The sequence below is a fragment of the Scyliorhinus canicula genome, chromosome 4, assembly GCF_902713615.1.
Source record: "Scyliorhinus canicula chromosome 4, sScyCan1.1, whole genome shotgun sequence".
NCBI classification, from domain to species: domain Eukaryota; kingdom Metazoa; phylum Chordata; class Chondrichthyes; order Carcharhiniformes; family Scyliorhinidae; genus Scyliorhinus; species Scyliorhinus canicula.
Genome location: NC_052149.1, coordinates 147,483,371 through 147,509,221, shown reverse-complemented (window position 1 = coordinate 147,509,221; position 25,851 = coordinate 147,483,371). Strand labels below are relative to the sequence as shown.

Genomic DNA, 25,851 nt, shown 5'->3' with positions numbered 1-25,851 from the left:
CAGATCAAGGCAAAGTGGGAGGAAGAGTTGGGAGAGGGTATGGAGGAGGGGTTCTGGTGTGAGGTGCTCCGGAGAGTGAATGCCTCCACCTCGTGTGCGAGGTTGGGACTGATACAGCTGAAGGTGGTGTGTAGAGCGCACCTTACAAGGGCAAGGATGAGCCGGCTCTTTGAGGGGTTAGAAGATGTGCGTGAACGTTGCGTGCGAGGCCACGTAAACCACGTTCATATGTTTTGGTCCTGTCCAAAGCTGGAGGATTACTGGAAGGAGGTATTTAGGGTAATCTCTAAAGTGGTGCACATGAAACTGGACCCGGGCCCCCGGGAGGCCATATTCGGGGTGTCGGACCAGCCGGGGTTGGAAACCGGCGCGGAGGCAGATGTTGTAGCCTTCACCTCGTTGATGGCCCGAAGGTGGATCCTGTTAGGGTGGAGATCAACCTCTCCACCCTGTGCCCTGGTGTGGCGGGGGGACCTGCTGGAATTCCTAATGCTTGAAAAGGTCAAGTTTGAATGGAGGGAAGGATGGAGGGGTTCTACAATTTATGGGCGTTATTCATTGTGCACTTTTGAGAATTGAATCACATCGAACATTAGGGAGGGGGGGGGGTTTGGGGGCTGGCAGGGTTGTGGGGAGGGGGACTGTATGTGTTAATAGTGACTATGGACGATTCCTGATTTCTTTTTGTCATTTGTTTATGTGAAGATGCGGGCGGGCCTATGCCTGGGATTTGGTGGGAGGATGGGATCATTGTTATTGATATGGGGATTGACATTACATTCGTTACTGATTATTGTTTATTGTTGGGTGTAAATTTGGGAGAACATGAAAAAGGAGGAGAATCAAAAAATATTTTTTTTAAATACCTCTGCTTCAGAACCCGAATCCTGTACGAACCATTTGGGGAATGGTAGGGGGGTGCTCCCTGAAATAAGTTGGTACATCATTATCCGACTTCTCACTATGTGTAGGTGCCACAGTGCAAACCTTTTCACACAGAATTGCTATTGAACTGGTAATCTTATCTTTGAGATCCCTGATGGCTGGTGTGGGAAGTGAAAAATATTATGGGCGTGATTCTCCCGCAACTGGCCGGATGGCCCGACGCAGGCGCCAAGAGCGGCGCGAACCACTCCGGCATCGGGCCAACCGGGAGGTGCAGAAACCTCTGCACTTCCGGGGACTTGGCCTGCGCCGGGGGAGATGGTGACTCCCCAATCGGCGCAGAAGGGCAGCACGAGTTGGTGCATGCGCAGAACTGCCAGGGTTCTTCTCCGCGCCAGCCATGGCGGAGCCCTACAGAGTCTGGCGCAGAAGGAAAGAGTGCCCCCACGGCACAGGCCCACCCGCAGATCGGTGGGCCCCGATCGCGAGCCAGGTCGTATCCCCCTGCGCCCCTCCGAGGACTCACCTAGCTGGCCTACGAGTCGGGTCCCGCCGTGATTTGCAATGTCCATTTCACGCCGGCGGGACAGGCCAGGAAACGACGGCCACCCGGCCCATCGGGACCCGGAGAATTGCTGGGGGTGCCGCTGCCAACGGCCCCCAACCGGCACGGATAAACCCTGCCCCCGCCCGAAAACCGGCGCCGGAGAATATGGCAGCCGGTGTTGGAGCGGTGGCCCGGGATTTGCGCCGCCTCCCCCCTCCCCCGGGGATTCGCTGACCCGGAGGGGGGTCGGAGAATCCTGCCCAGGAGGTTTGTCTTTGAATTTGGGGCTTATGCCCAATTTATTCATGTTAACCTGACCTGTATGTGACTTGTGATTACTTCAGAGAGAATTTCTACCTGTATCTGACAGCACCCCCCAGTTTCAGAGACAATATTAAGATTCCGCTTTACCTATCAGGGCTGGTGCCTTTGTGGCTTGGGAACAAGTGGCAAGGTGGTGGCATCTCCTCAAGCTCCCCAATGTCTGCAAGTAAGGCTTCTTCAGTTCCCCACACCTCCCCCATTTAAAGGCAGATCTCACCATCCAGATTTCCATCTGGGCAGCACAGTAGCATTGTGGATAGCACAATCGCTTCACAGCTCCAGGGTCCCAGGTTCGATTCCGGCTTGGGTCACTGTCTGTGCAGAGTCTGCACATCCTCCCCGTGTGTGAGTGGGTTTCCTCCGGGTGCTCCGGTTTCCTCCCACAGTCCAAAGATGTGCAGGTTAGTTGGATTGGCCACGACAAATTGCCCTTAGTGTCCAAAATTGCCCTTCGTGTTGGGTGGGGTTACTGGGTTATGGGGATAGGGTGCAGGTGTTGACCTTGGGTAGGGTGCTCATTCCAAGAGCCGGTGCAGACTCGATGGGCTGAATGGCCTCCTTCTGCACTGTAAATTCTATGTAAACAGTATCATCTGTGATGACTGAACACACCTCCCTCCTGAAAGAATCCCCAGTGATCTCGGGCGTGATTCTCCGACCCCCCCCCGCCGGGTCGGAGAATCGTCGGGGGGCGGCATGAATCCTGCCACCCGTCGGCTGCTGAATTCTCCGGCGCCGGAGATTTGGCGGGGGCGGGAACCGCGCCGCACCGGTTGGCGGGCTCCCCCCAGCTATACTCAGGCCCGTGATTGGCCAAAGTCCCGCCCGTTCTATGCAGGCCCCGCCGGCGTATGTCGGAGTAGGTCCCTTACCGGCGGGACCTTTCAGCGCGGGCGGGCTCCTCGGGGGGGCGCGGGGTGATCTGGCCCCGGGAGTTGCCCCCACGGTGGCCTGGCCCGCGATCGGGGCTCACCGATCCACGGGTGGGACTGTGCCGTGGGGGCACTCTATTCCTCGGAACTGGCCGTGTAAGCCTCCGCGATGGCCGGCGCGAAAGTGAACCCACCCCCCTCCCCCCCCCCGCATGCGTGGGAATGACGTCAGCAGCCGGCACCAAAGGCCTTCCACGCCGGCCGGGGGGGGCGCAAGCCACTCCGGCGCCAGCCTAGCCCCTGAAGGTGCAGAGGATTCCGCATCTTTGGGGCGGCCCGACACCGGATTGGTTCCCACCACGCCACTGCGCTGTTTCTGCCCGCCCAGCCGATTCCCGGAGAATCCTGCCCCTCATGTTTGAGGGAGGGGACACCGCTCCGGTCTGAAGACCAGATGAGAGTCTCAGTGGGAGAGGGCAAATGCAAGGGGCAGCTATGTTTTTGAGATGGGAGGTTCAACTGAGCTGTGAGCTAGCGATCATTGCCAGCGATGCTCTGGGTCTGGCTGCTCCAAGGTCAAGATGCCCAATGGGTCAACACCTATCTGTCTCTGTTCTTCTCTCTCTCTCTCTCTCCCTCTTCCACTCGCAGGAGACCAATCAAAATCAGAATGGAGCCAGTCGAGCTGGCAACCTTATTGATTTCAGTACTGGAGGAGGACAGACTCCTGCAGCAATGTGCAGCGGCACTCAGGAAAGACCCGCTTGATGAAGAGCAGAGGACTGTAAGCTAGAAAAAGGGACCGGAAGCCATACCAGCCACGCAGGGGGCATGATAGCGCCAAAGACTCCCCAGGGTTTACTGGACTCTAATCTCTGGGTTACGGGGGATAGGGGGAAGGCGTGGGCCTTTCCAAGGGCCGGTGCAGACTCGATGGGCTGAATGGCCTCCTTCTACACTGTAAGTTCTATGATTCTATCCTTCGTGGAGCTAACTGATGCCATGTGCCAGTTGACAAAGGAAACTGTGCTGCTCCAAGACCCATTTTCTGGCTGATTTGGCACCACATGGTGGCAACTTTATTCTTGAGCATTCCCAAACCCCCTGAACTCTTCCAGGGACACTCTTTGCTACGGGAATGGCTCTTTGGGGACAAAGGTTATTCCTTCCGGTCATGGATGCTGATGACAATGTAGTGGTCATAGACTGCAACGAAGGTCATTTACAATGAAGCGCACATACCACTCGCTCAAGTGGTGCATCTAACTGTTAAAGATGCATTTTAGCAGCCTTGACTTGGCCGGGATTGCCCTGCACTACAGCCCCCAGAGGGTAGTTGTTTGTTGCACCCTCCACAACCTTGCTCTGCAACAGGGTGAAGAGCTTCCAAAGGATGAATTCGAGGAGAGACATGTGTCCCAGATGAGGAGAATGTGCGGAAGGGTGCAGAGGAAATGTCTGCAGAAGAAGCAGAGGATGGAGACCAGGTGAGTGTGTGGATGGGTGGGTGGGCTAGAGATGCCCTCATTGCCTCTGGGTTCATGGAGGATGAATAGTTTGGCAACTAACTGGGTGGCCCTTCCAGAAGGTCACCATCCCACTGCAACCAGGGGATGAAAGTGGCTGTGCACTCAAAATTCAGGGAGCTGGGGATGGCAAGTCCTAGAGTGCTTGCTGCCCAGTCAACGCAGGAGGGTGATGGTGACGTGCTTCCCCTCAGAGGTACTGCTAATGTCTGACTCCTATCTTATGCCAGCATACTGACTCCCCATCTCATGTCTGAGTGACTTTGAGTGCATAGTCGAAATTGATTCTTTTCCATGACCTGGTATTCGCATCGATGCAAAGATTGTAGTGGAGGCACATTTCTCAACGCAGTGCAGGATTAGCATCATTCCACCTTCTCCTCTATTTCAGCATCCATCTTGGGCCACCAGAAATAGCTTCTTGTGGTGAATCACAATCGAGTAATTCACACTGTGTTATATTGTATGTGTTGTGTTCTTGCAAGCTCGGTATACGAGCAGTTGCGCGGCTCTGCCCATAGGGGGAGATGAGGAGTTTGTACTGGGCTCCACCCTTTGCTCCGCCCATGGTTCCGCCCATGGCTCCTCCCACTAACCGGAAGTATAAACCGGAAGAATGCGTTGCAAATGCAATAATTGGTGACCACAAGTTATCTAACTAACAACAGTCTTATTAAGAATTGCAAGCTATACGCAGAGCACCTTAAATGATGTTTCATTCTCAGCACTAGGACCACAACTGGTTGCAAAAGGCCGCGTTCTGCACCGAGATCTCTGCACCCATTGTCCATTAGTCGATCGGGTCACATGACGCTTGTGATGAACGGCACCTTAAAGGGGCTAGCGACTACAGATTGCCTCAGCTTTGATCCTCCATGCAGAGCTGATTGATCTTGATCATGGCCTCAATCGAAGTGCAGCCATTGGCCTCGGCAGCCCTCAGAAAGGTGGGGCTTTGGAGAAAGAATTTGCGCAGCGTTCCTGCTCCTTTTTACTGCAGTCACCCCAAACGCTGTGTGGCCCATATCGATGAGGATCGATCAAACACTGCTGAGATGCATTCCACTTGTCTGTCGGTCTCATCATACTTGTTGGGCTTATAGTACGAGTTACTATGCTGTTTAGAAGCCCTCCCCTCATGTAAAAAACATAAAGCAAGTAAGGGAGGCAGAAAGAAAATTTGAACAAAACCATGCTGCACAGGTACACATGGTCTGCTACTCCCCAAGGTATTACTCACAGTCAACGTTTGACATTACTTTAATTGACTTACCGAAACTGAAAGACAGAACATCATGTACACATTTGGCAGGCTATTTAGAGTATGTGCAGGGAGCTAACATTTCAAATGCAGATGTTTTGGATGTATAACATTTCCCAAAACTGACGGCTTTATTATGAGCAGCCATTTTTGGAGACTTGCACACAGTATATTCCCATCACCCCTTCCCAAACCAAGTTTCGGAAAGCATCATGAAGGGGCGACAAAATAACCGAGCAGTTTTCAGATTCCTTAGTTGTCAAAAATGTCAACAAAAATTTGGAATTTGCAAGATTCTAATGTTCGTGCATTTTGATGTTCCATTTATTTATTTATTTTTAAATTTAAATTAACCAATTATTTTTTTCCAATTAAGGGGCAATTTAGTGTGGCCAACCCATCTACCCTGCACATCTTTGGGGGTGAAACCCATGCAGACACTGGGAGAATGTGCAAACTACAAACCCAGGCTTGGGATTGAACCTGGGTCCTCAGCGCTGTGAGGCAGCAGTGCTAATCACCGTGCTGCTTGTGATGTTCCATTTATGGAATCACCTTGCCTGTACTTTTAATGGAAGCTGTTAATTTCCCCCACTGCATACCCTTACCTTGGATTTGTCAAATGTCAGATTTGCATATAATAATAATAATCTTTATTCGTGTCACAAGTAGGTTACATTATACGGCAATGAAGTTACTGTAAAAAAAACCCTAGTTGCCACATTCCGGCACCTGTCTCCGGTACACTGAGGGAGAATTCAGAATGTCCAGTTCACCTAACAAGCACGTCTTTCGGGATTTGTGGGAGGAAATCGGAGCACCCAGAGCTGACCCACGCAGACATGGGGAGAACGTGCAGACTCCTCACAGACAATGACCCAAGCCGAGAATCGAAACTGGGTCCCTGGCACTGTGAAGCAACATGATAACCATTGTGCACCGTGCTGCCCCATATTCAAGTGAGCAGTTAGCTTCACTTGAATATGTCTGCGCCGGAGTCTCCCAAGTCCCGTGCCTGGGAGACCTTGCTGTGATGGCGTTCAGCACGGTTTTCCACAAATGGTGGTACCCTGGTACCCCTGATGCCAGCTGGACATCTTGGACTGCCAGCATGGCACCTTGACAGTTCCACCTGAGCACCTTGGCAGTGCCACCTTGGCACTGTGGCACTGCCAGGGTGCCCAGGTCACATTGCAAGGGTGCCAATCTGACAGTGCAAGATGCCAGGGGTTTCAAGTTGCCCTTGTCAGCGATCGGGCCTAGAAATACCCTGTCCTTATGAGGTGGGGTGAGGGGACCCCCTAGTTAGGGTGCTGGGGGGGGGGGGGGGGGGTTCTGGAGGCCGTGGCGGGGAGTCGAGAGTTGAGCTTGTCAGTGCAGGAAGTGAGGAAAGTGGTAAGAGGTAAGTAAGTGCAGCCTTGGCAGGGCATTCCTCGCAGAGCACCCCCCCCAAAAAAAAACATTGTGAGTGGAACAGTGCATCTGAAAATCAATGATTATCTCACTTTTACAACACCTTAATCACTGTTGTAGCAGTCATGGTGCCTGTATGAATCTTAACCCAGGTTTTAATAGCATTACCTCAAAAAATATAAAATATGACAATTTCTTATATTCATCACACTACAAATCTGATTCGGAATCAGATTCCGTACTCCTGTAACTCAACTACATTTGTGAAGCTCTTAAGGGTCCTAGGTGATGAAACACGGTTTATGGGTCAAGATACAAAGGGTCAAAAGAGAAACTGAAGTTAATCATGATGCAATGATTAAATGAGGAAAAGCTTGGGTTTTAAAACACCGATTACTGTGGCCAAATGGGCAGTTTAATTATCATAATTGAACAGATTTGAGTGTTCAGTGGTTGAGCCATACAGGAATAAAAGTTCCATATTTGATCCAAACCTGTTCTGATCTGCTTGGATAGAGTAAAGCACACTATGGTTAGATACAGTCTGGATTCTGATTATGGAAAATTTACTTACGCACCCATTGATTACAATCCAACAAATAATAACTTTATAATGGACTTTCTATGGTCAAATAGTGTGGGTAATTCATGCCGTTCGATTTATATAACAGCAAAGCTTTAATAGCTTTGGAGAAGAGAAAAAACAGTCATGAAACAAAAATACTCTGGACGTTCAAACCCTTTCCTTAAATAAAATGTATTGACATCAGAAATATCATGGGTAGGATTTGCGTTTGGCGATCGGCCGGAGAATCCCCATTCGTACCAAAATCAAGGGATGCGCTGCTTTTGCAAAGCTCTGCCCCTCCGAGTACACCACATGTCGTATGGATGACCTCAGGATGTCACTATTATATTACTAACTGTAGTATATGTTACTCGTTTGCTTCTTACCAAGATGCTCTGAAACTCGATGTTCATTAACACTCGTAGTCATCCAATGAAAGCAAATAATTTGAGTAACTTAAACAAATAAACTGTGAGTTTATGCTTTGCCCAATACTTTTACGAGATATTAAATAAACAGGATTGATTAAGAATAACTATGATTAACTACACTTGCACTCTGAGCTAACTCTCTGCACCTCTGGTCACTAGTCACAATGCACACGAAGAGGCAGAAACTCTGATTGAGTCTGTCTTATATACCACTTGTTACTGCTGCCATCTAGTGATCACTTAGCTGTTATGGCTTTACATTAACCCCTTATGTATATACAGATATGCAGATCACTAGAGTCACCTGAGGCCCTCTCCCCAATGCTTCGCCCCGATAGACCAAGTTCCAGACGGCGTGGGTCATTCATGCTATTCATTTTCTCGAACCCAGCATGAGTCCAGCGCTGCCACATTTGAATGAGAGCCATTCCGTGGGTGGGGGGGGGGGGGGGCTTTGGCGGGGTCTGGGAGCATTGGTGGGGGATGGTCTGTGTGTGACGAGCCTGGTCAAAGGGGGGCAGTTTTTGGTAGGCTGGGTCTGCGCGCGGTCGGCACCATGTTGCACGGCGCGGCCGCTGCAGGCTGCCATTTTGCGCGGCCGCGGACTCGGCAATTCTCCGCCCGTATCCACAGCTTTACGCTGAATGCCTGCTAGCCCCCCACCAGAGGATCGGTGCAGCGTTTGTGCCATTTTTTCCGGAGTAAAACGCCACTGTTCTCACGTCGGCGTCAGCACTTAGTCTTCAAATCGGAGAATTCAACCCTATTAATTTAAGCGCGGTATATGAGCCTCCTTGTACCTTTACATTTATTTTCAATAGCTGGACTGTAATGCTTATTGTTTCTTTTCTGCTGCTGTTTCACACACATCTAACCCAAAACCTTGGCTGACAATCCATGACTTGCATGATGAGATTGGTTTACATACACCCTGCAATACTATAAGCAAGCTGTTTAGAGACAGCATTTTTATGAGTGTCTGCAAAAGCTGTTAGCAATTAAATAGGTATTTCAAATCAATTTGTGACTCTTTGATGCACTAGCAATTACAATGGAGGCAACAGAGGGCTGTCCTCATATCATAGCTATCACAAGTGCATATGCTGGCAATGCCAAAAACATTTCAAAATGAAGTGACAAATGTCATCAATCTTCGGCCACGCTGCTGTGGATTCCTGCTTGGGGAAGGAAGAAAAGGAGTTAATTTGCTATCCATTTCATTGCAAAAAGGAACCAGCTTCCAACAGCCATAAAGGGATTAGCACTCCCGGTCTGCCTTTCCACACTGGATCATCCACAGAGGTGAAATGAAGGGGAAACAGAAGATGTTCCTTTGTGAAGGGAGACTGCAGCAATGCAGCATGAAAGCATGCAGTTCAAACACACACAAAATAGGTTGCAGCTCCTGATTTAACTTAGTTACTATAGCCTTTGCCTATATTAATATGTTCACGCTCAATAATTACACCTTAATATTTTTCCATTGCTCACTGCAATTTAAAAAATTGCGTTATTAACTGTTTCTGGTAAAGTGTTTCAGTGAGCAGCTAATGGCCGATTTTTCCAGTTAATACTACATTTCAGTGCTGTAGGATTGAAGCACCTATTACGTTTCATTTGGTCGGAAATCGCCGAACGTCAATAGTTGATGGCAGCTATTTGTGGACTTTCTTATTCCCTTGTTCTGCATGAACAGGAAGGCGCTGAACAAAGGCCAAAATGCTGGCCACAAACATTTTAAAAACAGTGCAATATTCATCACGTGTTTCTCCAGAGATGTTTAATACAATATAGTCTGAAGCAAAGATAACTCAACTGATGACTGAATATGTAAGGCTACGTTTTGGATTATTTGCCTGCATAACTTGCATCTGAGGAGGTTCAAGAACACAACCATACATCAGGAACAAACCTCCCTTTTCTTAAATTGCTTCCCTGTGCTCCTGAGTGTAGTGGCTGTTTACTTGGCACCTGTTCGGGTATGAAATCTAAGATGGCAAATTAGCATATTTACAGATGGGGAAGTACTGAGACAGTAACACCTGCACTTCTCAAGGTGGTAAACTGCCAAACGAAAAGATGGGTTTAAATCATCTTGTTTCATTTCCAACACACCAATTTTTCGAAAGAGCCTAATTTTTTCTGATACGAGTAAGCTGTACTCTTGATAATTCTCATGTATTGGGCGACAGTGCTGTACGGCATTTGTGCTGTGCATCACGTGCCAATTAAATTCACTGAAATGGGTGTCGGTGCGGTATCAGAACTCTGTGCCGTGAAGTGATTTGAAGCTTATTTATTTTGTTTGTCCAATGGTTTAGCGGGCAGAGATGCCACATGATTTAGTAGTAAGCCACAGGGACCATAGGTCGCAAGATGCATTGTCGATCTGTGCTGAGTTAGCTGACCTCAGCTAAATTAGCAGTTGAAACACCACAATTGGATTTCGACTCTCCTGAACGAGTGAGCAGGGAGAAAAGAAAACCTACGATTTGCAATCCTGATTGCCCTCCACTGACCCCCATAGAAACATGCTTGTGTGCGAACATGAGACAGGAAAACGGGCAGAATAGGTGAGATGTCCTGCTCAGATATGGCCTGCTCATAAGAGTCTAGGCTCGCACATAAAGAACGGTCATCTTGGGACAGGATTCCAGGGCGCTGCCAGTGTTTTTGGAACCATACCTCAGTAAGAGACTGGGGGTGAGGGATGAACCCACAAATATTAAACTATTAAATAAATGTTCCATCATAAGACAGCTGATTAGATTAGCACTGGCAAGCATTGTGTGGTTTTGCTTTCACTTCCTCAGTTTCTCTGTGTGTGTGTGTGTGTGTGTGTGTGTGTGTGTATATAGCTTTCTCTTGTCTTAGCGCGCTGCCGAAAGTGTAATTACTTCTGTACCTCTGGTTGCTCATCAGCTGTAGCTATATTTAGCTGCCAACTAGTTTGGAGAAATCCCTACACAACAGATCAACCATCGTGCCCATCAATCAAGGGATTACGCCAAGTAATTCGCGTACATAGGCCGCTTTATACTTAATTGCTTGAGTTAATCCATCGAATGACAGGCAGAAACGTTTGATCTACTTTATCAGGCACTTGATGGAAGCTGCCGTTGCAATTGGATCTTTGTCAGCGCCTTACGTGGTTCCTGTAATTCAAGAGTTTGATACATCATGTCCTGGCCTGCCATCCAAGTACTGTATTATGTTGTTTCCATATAGGTTTAACCATATGCTGGTCAACTCCTAATCTCCCCAAAGCTTAAGATTGGCTGACAGTAAGGGGAGGGGCAATCACTTCACGGCCTGCCTTCATGAGAAATATGACATGAATAGAATTATTTATAGAGACAAATTCATTTACAAAATATCCTATAAGATATGAAACTGGGCATATGGTTTATTTTATGTGGAGAAAGTTAACCAAATCAAAACTTCAATATTGAGAAAAGCATTGTGACCAGGAAGCTTTCATAAGTAACGTAGTGATAATGTAATTCACAGAGTCAGTCTAAGGGAGGTCATAGTCAAATAGCAGCACATAGCTTAGCACATTCACACAAAGGGCGCGATTCTCTGCTCCCCACGCCGGGTTGGAGAATCGCGGGAGGGCCGGGCGACTCACGACACGCCGCCCTGGCACCCCCCCGCGATTCTCCCACCCCCCCGCTCGGATGAATCGCCGCTCGCCGAGCGGCCTGACGTTCACGACCGGTTCACAACGGCGGCAACCACACCTGGTCGCTACCGTTGTGAACATGGCGCCAAATGCTCGTTTGTGGCTTGTGGGGGGCAGAGAGGGGAGTGAGCAACACGGCCGTGCTCAGGAGGGGACTGGCCCGCGACCGGTGCCCACCGATCGTCGGGCTGGCATCTCCAAGAGACGCACTCTTTCCCCTCCGCTGCCCCGCAAGATCAAGCCGCCACGTCTTGCGGGTCAGCGGAGGGGAAGACGGCAACCGCGCATGCGCGGGTTGGAGCTGGCAGCCGTCGTGACGTCAGCCGCGCATGCGCGGGTTGGAGCCGGCCAACCTGCGCATGCGTGGCTGATGTCACTTAGGGGCTGCCGTCGCGTGATTCTCGGCGCGCCCGTGGACGAGATTTACGGAGCGCCACTCCTAGCCCCCTTGGGGGGGGGGGGGGGTATGTGAATAGGGTGTGAGGAGCGGCCTCCGAGGCCGTCGTGAAACTCGGCCGAGTTCACGACGGCCTTCCTGATGCCGCGTGGGAGCGGAGAATTCCGCCCAAAATGTATTGGTGCACAGGTTTAATGTGGGGCTGTATTTTACATGTCCACACTGAGCATGCTTTTGACAGGGGCACATGAAACAGGGTAGATTCCCACCCTACCACCTTCCTGTCAACCCCTGGGCTCACCCCCATAATACTGGGAAGTGGGTTGGTACCAAAATCAGCAGCCTGCCCACCATGTTTAAATTAGTATTCAAGCGTCAATTAGGCTTGTTACCTGATAATATGCTGCCCAATGCCATAAAATCTTTGGTGTGGGTAGTTGGGTGGGATAGAGAAGCTGATTTTTTTTTTACAACTTTAAAAAAAACTGAGCAGGTAGGAATGGAGTTCCTCCCTTTGTAGGTTGCCCTTTGTCATTCTGTAGATGGCTCCCTGTAGATGAAACCCCTCCCCTTGTTCCTACTTGCCCGCATCAATAAAAAGCTACTCTCCCCCAACTCCCTGACCGACCCAAACCCTCCCTCCACAAGACCTGCAGATCCATGGGAAGATCCCACTGGCGGGAATTGGTTGGAAAATCCCATCTGTTATTTCAGCGGTCCTCAGAGCACTTACTGAGTACGGTAAAGAAAGTGAACAGTAGCAGGAATGAATATACTCAGTATCATTCTGTCAGATGTGTGACAGCCAGTATTGGCTCACTTACTGCCCGCAATCAGTATGGAAATAGGAGTATCCTTTCTTATCTTTGCAGTGTGTATTTGAATCAAATAATTCAGCAACAAGCTTATTTATTCTCAGACACTTATCCCCAATGAATACAATGTGACATGCACGCATGCATGTACCCCCCCCCCCCCCCCCCCTCGCCTCTCCATGGATAATAATGGTGCACTAATACAGAGTACATTAATTCAGTCTCGTCCAGCAACAATATCACAACGCCACTGCCTCCCCTCCCTAATCTTGTAGTTGGCACACACTTTGGCTACTGAGCGTCGGTTGTGGAGGGAGTGAATGTTTGTAGAAGGGGTGCCAATCAAGCGGGCTGCTTTGTCGTGGAGTGTCAAGCCTTTTGAGTGTTGTTGGAGCCGCACTCATCCAGATGAAGGGAGAGTATTCCTTTACATTCCTGCAGTTTAAATCCAAAATCTGCAGTGTTGCAACAGCCAGCAAGTCAATAATGAAAAGGGGAAACAAGGATCATATAAGGGTTCCTTACACAAACTATTACCTTGAGCAAGAGGAACAGCAAAAAATATATATTTCTGGAAAATGATACTGGAAAATGATTAAAGGAGTCAATTAAAGCAATTACTTTAACTGCCTGATATTGTTGGAAAGAAAATATCTATGTGCTGCAATCAGAAGCAAATAGTGGATCAAAACGAATAGGCAATGATAGGGAAGCTAAATAGATAGATTCACTATCCATTTACTGACCTTGCTATTGTTAGTCATCTCCAAAAATGCCTAGATTGTCACCAAAATCCTAACTGGCATACTGCATTTTCAATTAACTTCATGGATCTGTGAACATTTCATCAATCTGATTTGAAGTCACCTAAAATCAAGCATGTTCTTCCATGTTTGTTTTTGTATTATTTGATTGTTTCTCTTGCTGTTTAAGTGTAATCTTTGGCATTGTTTCTTCATTGGGACCGCAAACCTCTTATTATAGAAATATTTTTGATCCAGTATTAAATTATAACTTCTTTACTAATCCTCTCCTCTCATTCTCAGTTCTCACTTTGTTATATTTGACTGTCCATTTCTCTCTTTTTTCTCATTCCCTCTGTTCTAGCTTTGTTTTTACCTTCTCTTCGTTTAAGTCCCCTGGGAAATGAGAGCTAGCTGATTACCATACAACCGTGTAAAGGGAACCATATTGTTGCAATTGCCATTTTCCCCCATGGGATTTGACTGAAACCTTATCTGCAGTCCTTATATATAGCAACCCCATAAGCAGTTCCAGCAAGGAGATTTCCAGTAACAATCTTGCAGAATACACATTTGTTGAGAGCAGGAACATTTACGCCTTGTGTCTCAAAATTGTATTCCAGTATGTGTTTAATATATTGGAAGGATAAACAACCGTTGTTGTGTAGAGACAAGTGTAGTCATTTTCTCTCAGTGACAATAAATAGAAGCACTCGATTCTTCGAGCAATTCTCATGCAGCCACTGCTGAATATAATAGTCATTTTCCACATTGACAGGAGTAAAATTCAGTGAAAGGAAATGCTAGTTCAGTCTGCAAAATGGAAAGTTATGCACCAAGCAGTGTTTTGCTTTTTATGTGCGCTGAGGTCTTCTGCTGCTTGTTAGAAAGGTATGCGATACCCCAATTTTGAAATAATTTTTTACCATGTAAATACAAGAAAAACCTGAATTTATGTAGCACGTTTTGCGATCAAAGGATGCCTCAAAGCTCTTTACAGTCACTGATGTCCTGTTTGAAGTGTAGTCACTGTTGTAATGTAGGAAATGTGGAAGCTAGTTTGTGGTCAGCAAATTCCCACAAACAGCAATGGGATAATGACCAGCGCATCTGTTTTTCTGATGACGGCACGGTGACGCAGTGGTTAGCACTGCTGCCTCAAAGCGCCGGGGATGTGAGTTTGATTCCGACCTTGGGTAACTGTCTGTGTGGAGTTGGCACATTCACCCCATATGTGTGTGGGTTTCCTCTGGGTGCTCCGGTTTCCTCCCACAGTCCAAAGATGTGTAGATGGACTGGCCATGTTAAATTGAGCCTTAGTGTCTGAAGGCATGCAGGTTAGGTGGATTGGTCATTCATGTTAACTTGCCCCTTAGTGTCCAAAGATGTACAGGTTAACTGGGGTTAAGGGGTTACGGGGATAGGGCGGGGGAGTGGGCCTGGGCCTGGTCAGGGTGCTCTTTCAGAGAGTTAGTGCAGACTCAGTGGATCGAATTGCTTCCTTCTGTATTTTGCGGATACTATGCATTGAGGGGTAAATACTGGCCAGAACACCTGGGATCAGTCTCATGCTCATCCTCAAGATAGTGCCATGGAATCTTTTACATCCCCCTCCTTAAACAGGCAGAGATGGAGGTTTTGTGTTGCATTGGGTAGTGTCCCTTCCTCTGAGCCAGGTGCTCTGGTTTTGAGTTCCAGCCCAGGACTTGATGGTCAAGAAACTCACCCCTTTTATGCTACTTACAGGCCCCAGGCTGTTCACTCTGCTAAGTGCTGCCTCCGTCCTTTGAATGCTCAAAGGTGTCTGGTCATCTGGGAGCCCACTCAGGCTGCCCCTCTGGACACCCTCATATCCCAGCTGTTTCATCAAGGGGACGGACATGGTTAAGCTCAATCAGGAGCCCACCAGGTGTTGATACTCCTTAGAAGCGCTGTCCCATTGCAGAGGAAGCAGGGAATCAGCAGAGCTCACTCCAACCAGAGGATACCTGCACCGTGATCTTTAGAGCCCTCCCTGGTTCTTGGCTCTCTCAGGACAGAGGCCTCACTAGTGACCCCCAACCCTTCAATCACCAGCTGTCTCCTCCTGGTGCGGCTGGCAGCCATGACTGCCCCTGCCACCATCTCCCAGCTGGTTTTCAGGAGGACGGTTTGAGTCTGCGGCCCATCCTGGGGAAGATGATTTTCCTACTCTCCTCACTGGCATGGAGCTGTGGGTCCACCTCAGACTCCCGACCTCAGGGAAGCAGGTCTGCTGTGAGCTATCTTCATGGCTGCAGTGGACATGTGGTAAGTGGAGCGCTTAAAAACAGCTCCAGCTGCCAGGCTCTTTGGCACTAACTCTGGCCCCAGTGGTTACAATGCCTACTGGGCTGGGAATTGCTCTCAATTCGCGCCGGCTGAGTGCATGTCCTGACTTACTGTTCAGATAGCATGCTCAACGGGAACACAAATCGTACGCTATTCACTCCCGGTGGCAACACGGTCTCCCAAATGGAGAATTCTGGTTTCAATTTTATATGTGTGAACAGTTTAATTTATTTTTTAGTTTATTTCCCCCTGTTCATTTCATTGCAGTCTCCATGCACACCACCCGTGGACGGGGGAGGCTTGTTCCTTCAACTAAAGATGAGATAATCTAATAAGTATTAACATCAGGTATAGTGGTACAATTGCATAATAGTCAATCACATTCTCGCTCTCCTGCTCACTTATAGTGCATCGTCCACCACCAGTACTAACAAGTCTTCTTCAAAATACGGTGGCAGTGTCCCACTGATGTCACACAAGTTGGAAGTGGGAATTTGATTGTGATGTTCAAAATCACGGGGGGTTTTGGACAGAGCAAATAGGGAGAAACTGCTCCCACTTCTAAAAAGATTCAGAATGAGAGGGCAAGGATTTAAAGTGATTTTCAGAAGAAGCAAATGTGATGTGAGAAAAACCTTTCTCACACAGCGAGTGGCGCAGGCCTGGAATGCACTGCCTGGAAATGTGGTGGAGGCAGCTTCAATCGAGGTATTCAAGAGGGCACCAGATGATTATTTGAATAGGAACAGAGGCAGGGGAATGGCATCAAGTAATGATGCTCATTTGGTGAGCCAGTATAGACACGATGGGCCAAATGACCGCCTGTGCTGTAACAATTCTGTGATGGGTATAGTCTGAATTAATTGTCAGTTAGTTAGACCGTGTTCAAATTAAATAAAAAAAATTCAGGTTTGCTGCTTGACTACATCAAAAACAAATATGATTTAAGGTATGATTTGAATATTTAAGACTCTGGGCTGGATTCTCCGTGGCCCTGTGCCAAAATCGCATTTAGCGCGGGGGCGGAGAATCCAATTTCACGCCGAAATCGGGCCTGGCGCTGATCCGCTGATTCTCCGGGACCTGAGAACCAGCGTGTTCGCGGAGTACTCCGTGTGGCTGGGAGACCATTACCAGAGGCCCACCCAACGATCCTCCGCTCCCGACCAGCCGAGTTCGCGACGGCGTGGTTCTGACCACCTATCGCCGTTCGGGAAGCTCGCGTAGTGGCTGCCGACTCAGTCCGCAGCCGCCCTGGTGTGGGGCGGGGCGATCCGACACCGGGGGGCCTTCTCGGCGGCAGGGGGTGAAATCGGGCTGGTCGAATCTTCGGGCCCGTGGCCGATTGGGGGGGGAGGCTACATTGTTCAGCTGCCTCCATGGTCCAAGTCTGACATGGAACTCCTCAGTGTAGCAAAGCTCTATTTCTAGGGCACCCAACCCGACCCCCCCCCCCCCCCCCCCAAGTCCCAACACGCGATGGGTGGGTCCACGCACCCCAACACTTGCGCAGGGCACCTCCTGACCCGATCGCGACTGCATAGAAAATGCCAACCTGGCACCCTGGCAGTGCCCCTGCCAGCTGGCGGTGCCTCATTGTCACCTTAGCATTGCCAGGCTGGAATCCAGGTGACTGTCAGTGTATCAGGCTGTCAATGCCAGGATGCCCAGGTGGCGCCAGCATTCTCAGTATACCACCCTGCCCAAAGAGCATGCACCAGGGACCACCCATGTCCTGGGAGACCCCGAAGAGTGTCGTTCCGTCTGGTCCCGTTTGTGGTGACTAGTACTGAATGGTGCACAACCGAGGTCTCTGAGGAGAAGGGGACTGATTCCAAAGCCTTGGGTATCTTGGAAAACTGCATATTGCAGTGAGACTAGCTGTCTTGCAGATTTGCCAAAAAGTCATCCTGTCCACAATGGGCAAGATTTATATCACAGCATCTTGCGACATCGCATTAGATCTCATAAGGTGTTGCAAGCCAGGTAGATCCCAGGAGTGGAATCTCCCAGTTTCCATTGGTCATGCTGTGCCACTGTGAGCTGCTTTTCGGGCGCATGGCCATTAAATCGCACCCATAATCTAATAACGTAGTCTCTGACTGCTGTCTCGCAAACTTCTCTTTGATCAATTTAAGTAGCTCTCTCACCTCATGACCAAACGTCAATTCACATGGGCTGATTTTAGTTGATTAATTTGGTGCATCCCTAATTGCAAATAGTACAATGGAATTCATTTATCCCAATCCTCTGGACATACCTGACTATAGGCCCTCAACATGGCCTTTAGAGTTTGATGCCATCTTTCTAATTCCCCTTGTGGTTCCGGATGATACGCCATTGGCATGCTGTTGAGTTATATTGCTTTACTCCTGAGCTTCCATGAATAACTTCAACATAAAATTGGATCCCTGATCTGATTGAGTTTCTTTTAGTAGCCATGTCTAGTCAAAAACTTTAGTTAATTTGTCTACAACTCTCTAGTAGACACATCCAGTGGTCAATTGACACTGATTTCGACTTTTGTTTTTAGGCTGGGGTTCTCGTAGGACCCTCGTAAATGGTTGCTCGACAGCGGGAATGGGTATTGAAGGTGTAGGCTTGATTACTGCCTGCGGTTTCCCTATTACCTGACATGTATGACATTTAACTCTGAATGGAACAATGTAACACAGGCCAGGTGTGGGCGAATACCTCTGACTCAATGCTAGCAGTTTTGCCCTCAGTTTGTTAACCCCTAAATTGCCCACTCCATCTTCGATCCCATTTTCGGATCCAATTTCCTGACATCTCTCTATTGTAACAAGTGTTATGATCTTCAGGGCTAGTGCACGGTCAATTCCAGCCCCACTTGACCCAGAGTTGCAACGCAATTGAAATTAATAAATAATTCTCAGAAAAACAGCCAAGGTTTTTGGCTGCCTAATAACTGCAGTCACCAGGTTTTTAAATTTAAACACAATTGAGTTTATTAATAATAACTATAATTAAAGTTCCAATTCTCAATCCCCCACTTGAACCCGTCCCATCCTCTACACACACAAAACAGACAAGCACAGAATGGATAAAAAGGGGGCATAAAAGTTTTTGTTTCAGATTGTTTCTCGCACACCTTTCTTAAGTCCGGGCTTTCATTTTGAGATTTCTGCTTTCAATCTGCATTGATTTTCCCTGTAGATGCATTCAGGTCTCTGCACAGCTATGCAGCTTTTCTGGTGAGAGAGGAAAGACAGCATGCCCTTTCCTCTGAGTGTCCAGGAGTTCACTGTCCTTCCTCTGGCTCTCTGAAAATCATCCCACTCAGGCAGAACCTAATGACAGCCTGTTAACGGGCAAAATAAGACCTTTTGGCCACCAGCCAACCAATCGAACCTTGTCCCACCGATCCTTCAGGTGCCAAAATATCTGCGTTCTGCTGTCTGAAAGCTAGCACAGCGTTCTCTTTTGTAACTTTTGAATTCCTTTCTTCCTCTGCTTGATTTTAAAGGAATTTGTCTGTTAAGCATCCAAGGATCAAAATGGTAACAGCAAAAATAAAGAAATGGGAAATAATGAGTCAAAAGGAAAGGCCCTTACAACAAACAGTGACTACAGTACAGGTTTTTAATCCTGGACTCCTGGGCTCACACTGAGAGTCCACTTGCTTCCTGGACCCACGTGCTTTCTTGCGGTTGGCCAAGTAATAGGTGGGTCATGTGACCCTGAACAAGCACCCCTTAAAGGGGTCATGCTACCACATCCCTCCCCCCTCCCCTCACGTCCCTCAATCCTACATACATAACAGGTGATGCACAATCAATGGATTCGAAATGTAGATGAAGTCCAAACGATAGGCTTTAATACACAAGAAGTGTACCCGGCAGCAGACGTACAGAAGAAAGGCTGACTGCCGGGAAGCACGGATTCTTATATCCCGCCTTGTAGGCGGAGCTACCTACCTCTTAGCCAATCGGCTGAGAGGCACATAACTTACCCGAGCCAATGGGCAGCGAGTCCTCTGCACCAATGGCAGCTCACACTTCCAGGCACCGTAATTCCCCTAGTCATACTACCACAATAGGGTAATAATGGGTCACCATTTACAATGAGGTCAGAACCACAAAAAGTGGGTGGTAAGGTACAGTCTATCATAAGATCAGTCTATCAGGCGACTTCTGAGGTCTGGTGAAAAAGCTCAGTTCTCTGACAGGTTCTTCCACCATAGAGGTAGTGGATCGTCAGCAACAGATGGTTGTTTAAAGGACTCAGAAGGTGAGTTGTTGTGGCACAACTTATCCAGTTCCTTCTGAAGTAGCAAGAGGGGGATCTCTTCTGAAACACTCGGTTCGGTCATTCCTAGCTCTGATGAAGAAACATTGGTCATAACCACTGGATCCAGTTGTCTTGCTGTTGGGGCTGCAGCCTCTCTCTTTCTTGTCCACGTGCTTTCTCATCTGTCTTCCTTGTAGGTCCACCAAAAAAGATACAGGCCCAGATCTCGCAATGATTCTCCCAGGTAACCATATTGGTCCAATCCTGAAATTTCTAACAGAAAATAGATAACCTGTTTTGAAAGACCTGTTATTTTTAGTCGAGTCATGGTATTTCCTTTGCATAGCTTGCCTTGCCTCCACCCTCCCCACTAAATTGGGGAACACCAGTCCAGCCAATGTCGGAGACATCGCTCCATCAACAGTTCAACTGGTGTGATCCTAGCAGTAATGTGGTGGATGATGCTGTAAGAAAGGAGGAAATTGGCTAGCCTGTGTTGCAAAGGTCTATCTGGCTGCTTTTTCAGTGCAGATTTGAAGGTTTGCACCGCTCTTTCTGTCAGGCCATTTGAGGTTGGGTGATAGGGTGCTGTGGGGATGTGCTAGATTGGTCTGTACAAAATGCTGGAGTTCTTCCTCTGTAAAGACGGTGCCGTTATATGAAAATATAAATTCTGGGAGGTTGGGTAACGGGAAAATCTGTCTTAATCTTTTGATGGTGCTGTTGAGGTCTTTGTAGACACTTCTTGGATATCTAACCACTGAGAGTCGACATCCACCAATACTAAGAAGATTTCCCTTGGGTAGGGACTAGTAAAATCTATATGTAATCTTGTTCAATTATGGCCTGTCCATTCTCAGGGATGTAGTTGAGCCGCAGGAAGCAGGGTCTGTTGTGATTGGCAAAAGTCACGAGGGCTAACCAAATTTACGATGTCTGTGTCGATGCCTGGCCATCATATGTAGTTTCTATCAACATTTTCATTTTGGTTTGTTGAGGATGTACGCTATGTAGTTCTTGTAATAACGGCTCTCTTGCTGGGGGTGGTATCACCACACGGGACCCCCAAAGTAAAACCCCATCTTGGCAACTGAGTTAAATCTTCCTCAGTTGGTAGGATCTGAGCTGCTCCCGAGTTATCATAAAGCCAGCCACATACAATCATCTGCCTAACTTCAGACAGGAATGTGTCCCGCCGTGTCCGATTCTTAATATGATTCGCTGACACAGGCAGGGTATCTAAAAAATGTAAAGCCAGGGCAATTTCTTGTGGCGCACTCTGAAGGAAAGGGAATTGACTCAGAGCATCACTATGAACAGCTGAAAGCAGAGCCCACCGCTGCAGCCAAGCCGAGCAATGGGAGGAATCAGCTTATCTTCGCGGACTAATCCCCAAAACAGTTTGTGATCAGAAATGATGGTAAATCAGTGACCATGAAAATATTGGTGAAACTTTTTCACCCCATACACAATTGCCAGACCCTCTTTCTTGATTTGCAAATATATTGTTTCTGCATCGGTTAATGTCCAGGAAGCAAAAGCGATAAGTTGCTGCCGTCTTCCATTTTGTATCATTGGATGGCTCCTATCCCATTAGGTGAAGCATCGCATGTTAAGATTATCCATTTGTCTAGGTGAAAGTGAACTAGTATGTTGGACGATTGTAAAGCCAACTTAACCTGTTTGAAGGCCTCTTTTTGCAGGTCTTTCCAGTGCTGGTGCAAATACATATTTTGGAGGTGCTGCAAGGGCGCTAATGTTGTTCCTAAGTTTGGTGTAAATTGGTCATAATAATTGACCCTACAAAGAAATGATTTTCATTCCGCGATGTTTCTCGGTGCAGGAACCTCTCTGATTGCTTTCACCTTATCTTCTAACGGGTGTTGGTATTTTGTGTCAACTTTAAACCTCAAATATGTAACTTCACTAGCCTGAAAGGTTAATTTTCCCCATTTCAGACTTTTGCCTGTATCTCTAAACCTCTCAAGGACTTCCTCTAGTTCGGTCAGATGTTCTTCCTGTGAAGCTCCCATCACCAGGTCATCGTGCAAGTAAACAATGGCATTTGGAATTCCTTGCAGCAAATTTTCCATTGTTTGTTCGAGGATTGCGTATGCAGACGAAATACCACGGCGAAATTGAATACTGGAACAGTTCCTTGTGTGTGTTGATTGTTGCATATTTTCTGGAGTCTTGGTCAAGTTGCAGGTAAGCATGGCTCAAGTTGAACTTTGTCTTTGTGTGGCCCCACACCAGCTCTGTGAAAGATGTTAAGGATAGGATACCTGTTGAGTTGAGCCGCGTGGTTTATGGTGAGTTTGCAATCCCCACAGATCCTAATGGTGGTGTCAGGTTTCATCAAGGGATAATTAGGGGCCACCCATTCAGAGAACTGCACTGGCATGATGATTCCTATTTTAAAAATAAATTTAGTGTACCCAATTATTTTTTTCCAATTAATGGTCAATTTAGCGTGGCCAATTCACCTATCCTGCGCATCTTTTTGGGTTGTGGGGATGAGACCCACGCAGAGACTGGAACAATGTGCAAACTCCACACGGCATTGACCCGGGGCTGGGATCGAACCTGGATCCTCGGCACTGTGAGGCAGCAGTGGTACCCACGGCGCCACCATGCTGCCCTTCTGATTCCTATGCCTCCAAACATCTCCATATAGCCTCGACTTTCTGATGTCGAGCATATGGAATGGGCCGAGTTCGAAAGAATTTGGTGCGGACTTGGGGTTACCATAGATTTAGGCCTTGACATCTTGCGTGGGATTCTGTCAGCCCAGGCCGGACAGGAGAATCGCCCGAACGGGCGCGAATCGTGCGACGCTGCCCCGATGCCAGTCCGTCGATTCTCTGGAGAGCGGAGAATTGGCACCATTGGTGCCGGCATGTTTGGCGCGACGCCGGTCGGGGCCGCTCTACCGGCCCCCCCCCCCCCCCCCCGGTGATTCTTGGCCCGGGATGGGCCGAATGGCCACGCAAAACAACCCGAGTCCCGCCGCCGCCGCCGTTCATACCTGCTCTTACCCGGTGGGACCTCGGCGTGAATGCATCCGGGGGCGATCTGGTGGGGGTGGAGGGGGGTTCGACCCCGGGGGGAGGCCTCCGCTGTGGCCTGGCCCGCGATCGGGGCCTACCAATCGGCAGGCCAGCCTCTCAGGCTGGGGGCCTCTTTTGCTCCCCACCGGCCCCTGTAGCCCTACGCCATGTTGTGTCGGGGCCGGCGCAGAGAAGGGAGAAACCGCGCACGCGCGGCAATCGCACGATCCCACTGCGCATGCGTGTGTTGGCGCCTTTCCCACTGCGCATGCGCAGACCCGCGGTGCCCATCAGACGCCGGGATCGGCAGCTGGAGTGGCATGGGTCACTCCAGTGCCGTGCTGGCCCCCTGCAGGGGTCAGAATCGATGCTCCTGAGGCCATCTTGACGCCGTCGTGAAACGCAACGGCACCCCCCAATGGCACCCACTTCCCTTTGAATTTTGTAGCTTGTGACTTGAAGTCCAATTTACTCTCATTGCCGATGTAATAGCATGAGATAGCAATGAGGAGGCTGCATAGTGACAGTGATTTATTCACACAACAATGGGGTAAAACTATCTACAGGCACAGTAACTAAAATCTATCTTTACTTTTGTATTCCCGGGCTCACACTGAGGGCCCACTTGCTCCCTGGACCTGTGCGCTTCCGTGTCATTGACCGAGGTTTGCGTGCTTCCAAGTAATGGGCACCTGGGCAGGTCACATGATCTGCGAACAATGGCCCTTTAAAGGGGCCGCACTACTGCACCTTGTAAAATAATTTCAGATGAAAAAGAATACTTCAGACTTGTCTGAGTAAGAGGGTTATAAGAGGTGAACACGTGTCAAACAGTATTGGATGTCTTGTAGAGCGAACAGATTTTCTTGTTCTGATTTGGCTTCCGCTGATAGCCTGCCAGCATCTAGGTCAAGTGATCATTCTCCCTGTGTGACCCCAAAGAATGACCGTCAATATGCTAGTCCCTCACCGAATTGCATTATTGCAGAATCTTTCCCTTTTTTTTTAAGGTATTCTTATTTAGGTTTTGCAGAATATTTCATAATAAAACAATAGTAACCATAATAACAAAACAAACTAGACTGAACATTAACATAGTGCAAAAAGAGAATATACAATAACAATTAAATAGACATTACCCCACACGACCCAATCTTCCCACACCATCCCAATGAAGGACTCACCACCGCCCCCCCCCCCCAACCCCCCCCACCCCCCACCCCCCCCCCAACGGATTGCTGCTGCTGCTGACATTTCAATTTTCCCTGAGAAAGTCGATGAACGGCTGCCACGTCCGAGAGATCCCTAGCGTAGACCCTCTTAAGGCAAACTTTATTTTCTCGAGGCTGAGAAACCCAGCCATGTCGGTAACCAAGGGCGCAATTCTCCACTCCCCACGCTGGGTGGGAGAATCGCAGGAGGGCCGGGCGACTCATGACACGCCGCCCTGGCAGCCCCCGAGATTCTCCCACCCCTCCGCTCGGGGAATCGGTGCTCGCCGGTTTTCACGTAGCGGAATGGCGCCAACTACTCCGGCGTCGGGCCTCCCAAAAGGTGCTAGGCCCGCAGCGGAGTGGTTGACGCAACGCCGACTAGCGCCAAAACCGGCACCAACGGCATTTGGCGCCCGTCGCCCGGCGTCGGGGCTGGCCGAAAGGCCTTTGCCGGTTCGCGCATGCGCGGTAGGGGGGTCACTTCCGCCTCCGCCATGGTGGAGGCCGTGGCGGCGGTGGAAGATAAATAGTGCCCCCACGCACAGGCCCGCCCGCCGATCGGTGGGCCCCGATTGCACCCCCCGGGGTCCGATCGCCCCACGTGCCCCCCAGGACCCCGGGGGCCCGCTCGCGCCGCCAATCCCGCCGGCACCAGAGGTGCTCCAATTCCCGCCAGAGGGAGAGTCCTGTCAGTGGTGGTACTTTGGCCCATCACGGGCCGGGGAGTCGCCGCGGGGGGCACGGCAATCGGCGGGGCATGATTCCCGCTCCCGCCGATTCCCGGGTGGCGGAGAATTCCGGCCACGCCGGGGGCGGGATTTACACTGGCCCCGGGCGATTCCCCGACCCTGCGGGGGATTGGAGAATTCCGCCCCCAAGTTCCTTGTCCGAGAAGCGATGAACTCTTACCACCATGGCCCTCGGCGGTTCATTCGCCTTGGGCTTCCTTGCGAGGGCTCTGTGCGCCCCAGCTCCTTGGATCGAGGGAATACCCTCGTCCTTATCAGCGTCTCCAGCATCTTGGACACAAATGCTCCCACATCCGAGCCCTCCACACCTTCGGAAAGGCCAACAATTCTCACGTTCTGTCTCCTGGACCTGTTTTCTAGGTCCTCCAGCCTCTCCTGCCACTTCTTGTGGACGTCATCCTGCGCCTCCACATTAAGGGCCAATACGACCAACTCGTCCTCATGGTCGGATAGCTTTTTCTCCATCTCCTTAATCGCTTTCCCTTGTATTGCTTGAGTTGCAATCATTTGATCTATTGATGCCTTCATCGGGGCCAGCGTGTCCTTTTTAAGATCAGCAAAGCAGCCCCTAAGGAACTCCTGTTGCTCCTGTGCCCACTGCACCCATGGACCCTGGTCTATGCCATGCCGTGCCTCGGCGCCCTGCACGCTTCTGTGTGCTGGTACTTAAACACTTCACCCACCCACTCCTGGTCCAGCTATCCATACAACAGAGAGGGAATCCTTTTGGCAGTGTTCACTTCACCAATCTGCCCCAGAAAGTCCGCGGAAACTTCTGAAAAAGGTCCAAGAGTCGGTTCCAGACCGGAG

General features: G+C 49.2%; 1 protein-coding gene across 2 annotated transcripts in view; it reads left to right on the top strand.

The window, feature by feature from the left end:
• LOC119965067 (janus kinase and microtubule-interacting protein 2-like) overlaps positions 1-25,851 on the top strand; it is a 311,931-nt gene that overhangs the window by 107,486 nt on the left and 178,594 nt on the right. Inside the window, exon 2 of one of the 2 annotated variants that reach the window (XM_038795323.1) lies at positions 21,987-22,236. The exons of the other annotated variant lie outside the window; for it this stretch is intronic. The gene's annotated coding sequence lies outside the window, so the exon portion shown is untranslated. The remainder of the gene's footprint in view (positions 1-21,986; positions 22,237-25,851) is intronic. 2 annotated transcript variants of the gene reach the window in all.